At 35.6% G+C, this 3,634-nt stretch overlaps 1 long non-coding RNA gene across 1 annotated transcript; it reads left to right on the top strand.

Annotated features, from left to right (window-relative positions):
• The first annotated feature begins 753 nt into the window (after nucleotides 1–753).
• Nucleotides 754–2,358, top strand: LOC135143148 (uncharacterized). Its single transcript, XR_010282696.1, has 3 exons — nucleotides 754–1,135; nucleotides 1,188–1,420; nucleotides 1,525–2,358. It is a non-coding gene; the product is annotated as an uncharacterized LOC135143148 (long non-coding RNA).
• Nucleotides 2,359–3,634: the final 1,276 nt, after the last annotated feature.

Here is a 3,634-nt window from a genome sequence, read left to right as displayed (position 1 = left end):
TTAACGACGCTATTCGTGACACTGCGGATATTTTACACGCTAAAATACCACAACCGGGAGCAAAAGTCGCTTCCTAGAAAGAACAAGAAAACGCTTAATTTTAGATAATTTGTAAAAGCAGTGCCTTACCTATTCACTCTCTGTTGATTCTAATAAATTGTTCTGAAAATAACACATGTTTCATTCGCCAATCCTTCACCAATTCTACACGTTTAACCAAGTTCTTTCGATTTTTAACAAATTTTAACATCATACTTGATTATAACAAGACAATTTTTGTGATATACACGTGTAATAATAACATAACATTCTTTGGAAATGTCAATTTGTAGAAAGTAAAAAGCGTCGTTACAAATCTTATGACGTTTCTTCTAGTTAATTTTACTCCTAGTAAGAAACCAAACACTGCTGCCAACATAAATCGAGGAGTCCTCAACCGTCTCCTGATTTAAACTATGTCACTTCTCTGTGTTCTCTGATTTAACATACATATCAGTAGTTTAACAGCGGACGTTGCTGACGGAAAGTGGTGGGAGGCGCCTGGCCTAAAACTGCATCTCCTTAACCCTTTCGGCCCTGTGGGTAGCAATTGCCACCTCTAATATTAACGATTTTTTTAAAATTCGCGCGTTAACCAATGTTGCGGGGTCCTTATGTAAATGACATTTACCATTTGTGTAGATTCCTACAGTAAAGATATTGCCGATAAAAAAGGTGTTTTCTCATGTTTATGAGCATTGTTAAAACACGACCTTCTCTATTAACTACGGCCTGCTCAATCGACCTGAATTTCATTGTTTTTTTGATTCTGAGAAAACGCAAAATGTCGCCACTTTGGCGCCACTTACCCGTTAACCGTCAATTAATTTTAGACCATCAACTGTCAGTTTATAGGTTAACAAGAATTAGGAAACACTGGAAATTTTGATTTAAATTTATAATAGATGAAACCATTAAGCTACATGTGTACTTCAGAGGGCGTTTGCGAGAAATAATTCCAAAATCAGCCCGTAAAGCCATGGTTGGGCCTGCCCTCAACGTGGGTAAGGGTATCGTTTTTACCTAGTTTTTCCGAGTTTGTGAGCGACTCCCACAATACGAACGCATTTCGAAATTCGAAAATGATCTCCGATAAGTATGTTTTACGTGTATTTTTTTCGTAATAATTCAATTCATTGTAATAATAGACCTCTGAAATTTGAAATGACAACTTATGATTAAAGATGGTATAAAATCAAAATCAGAACTCTCGTGAGAGTTGCGCTCCAATGGACACGTACCCTTACTTCTAGAGAGACAGAATGTGGTGAATAGAATCAAGACGTTAACATTTACTTTTCCTAATTCGGAAAATTATTTAAAAAGAAAATGGTTGGCCGCACTAAAGAGAATGATTTTTGAAACTTCTGCTAACCAAAGCGTATGTTCTACATTGGTCTACAGTTATTGTAGTTGATGATAATTATTAAAATACAGATCATCAGTTAATGCATATTATCTTTCACTGTGCGAATTCTATTTTAGCGAAGCAGACATTGAAACAAGCTATTTTCATGAGAGGTCTGGACAGCTTCTTTAGTTCATCCACAATCGAAGCAGGGTGAAAATAGCTGTTACATACAGAATCAGTTTATAGAAGCGAAACTACTAAATTTGGTAAAACTTTACAAAAGGCACTTCTCGATTTCGCACAAACTGTTTGTAGGTTTGGCAAAATTTGTACACGGAAACTACCATAAATAACGTGGGAATAGCATCACGTTTCAGCAATTTTCTTCCTGATTCAGATGCTTTAAAACATGATTTCAGGAAATGTAAACTGCAAACAACCGTTTTGTCCGATAATCTTGGGCACTCATCTACAATTTTTCGTATTCAGAAGTGTCTTTTTTAATAAAATATGTCAAACTTTATGCAAACAAAAATAGGTACTTAATAAAAATATTTATTGAAGATTTACCGGTATTAGGATATATTTTTCCCAACCATACTTGTCTTAGCTTAAAATTAGAGGGAAACTCATGAAAGGATCTTGAAGGATCTGTGGAGAAACACGACGGAACACAACAAAACGAATAAGGCATTTTAAAATGCGAAACACAACACAAAGCACTAAAACAAACGTAAACAAAAACAAAACGAAACGGCGATTGTAAATCTCGGATCTATTTAAGCCACAAATAAACTAAAACAGATTAGACACAAGAGACACGTTGAGGAATGACAAATACTCCTGTCACAATTTTTGAAAATTATCTAGTAGTAGGCAGGTGTCTTTTTTGGCGTTTAACGGGTAAGTGGCTCTACGCGGAGAACACGAAAACTAGACGATTGAGCAGGCCGTAGTTAATAGAGAAGGTCGTGGTTAAAATATGGCGTCAATTAAGAAAAATATGTTGCCTGGTAAGTGTTATTTTATTTATTTATTGTAATAAAATAGCACAATAAAAGTTTTAACAATTAATATTACTGCTTTGTATAAATAATGGGGAATGTGTCTAGCTCGTTTTTTTCTGTTTTATTTTATTTCTATAATTTACAGATTCTTGTAAAAAAATGTGTACGCAATTGCCACCAATAGGTGTACATTGCAGTAAAAGTTATACAATTGTAGAATACGCGTTTTTATTATTTCTTTTTCTACATAGAAAATGAAATACCATCGATTCGCTTTTATGGGCAGAAGAGAATGCAAATTTCATTACAAAGCGCAAACCAAGCAATATCGGCTCTGCAAGATGATAACTCAGAAATTGAAGACGACGAAGAGGAAACTGAAGAAGGCTATGATCAATCCGACGATAATCAAGACAACAATGATGATCAAGATAACTGTTCAATGAACATGCCAACTCTGACAATAATGAAGAGACATCAGATGAAGAGCCGGTTGCCAGTACTTCCAAGCGCCAAAAGAAGAAAACTACAATCGCTTGGAGGAAAAAAAAATTTGTAGCACCCAATACAAGTTTTATCCCAGAAAACGATGATGATAACAGCACTTCCACGCCAGATAAAAAACAAAGAACGCCACTTTTTATTGAAAGACCAACAATTATTAGACTGTATAATAAAAGCATGGGGGGAGTAGATAAAAGCGATTTTTTGGTGGCTCTGTATCGCACCTTCATTCGTTCCAAAAAGTGGACCCTCCGCATAATCTTCCACTACTTCAACATCGCCGTTTGCAATTCATGGCTGGAATACCGAAGAGATGCAAGTAAAGAATCTGGTTCAACAAAACAAAAAGATTTATTGCAATTTACGTTCGATGTTGCTGAAGCTTTGGCTTTTTCAAAGGCATTAGTGAGAACTCCAAAAGTAGGTAGACCCCGATCACGTTCTGCATCTCCACTCGCATCCTCAGCTGAAAGTCCCAAAAGGCAAAAACAATGTACACCGGTTGAAGATGTACGTTTCGATAATCTTGCTCATTGGCCAATTTATGTTGAGGGCCACGAGCAAAGATGTAAACTTGAAACGTGTAAGGGCAGATCTCGCACGCAGTGCGAAAAATGCAAAGTTTTCTTGTGTTTCAATAAAAATAATAATTGTTTTAAGAATTTTCATGTAAAATAAATCATAATCAATATGCAATAGTTGTAGTACTTTTTCATCTTTTAGAACCTAGTGG

The sequence above is a fragment of the Zophobas morio genome, unplaced genomic scaffold (assembly GCF_036711695.1).
Source record: "Zophobas morio isolate AGI-343-1 ecotype UQ-CSIRO unplaced genomic scaffold, CSIRO_AGI_Zmor_V1 ptg000058l, whole genome shotgun sequence".
NCBI lineage: Eukaryota > Metazoa > Arthropoda > Insecta > Coleoptera > Tenebrionidae > Zophobas > Zophobas morio.
The sequence above is the reverse complement of the archived record's forward strand: the minus strand, read 5'-3'. Positions and strand labels throughout refer to the sequence as shown.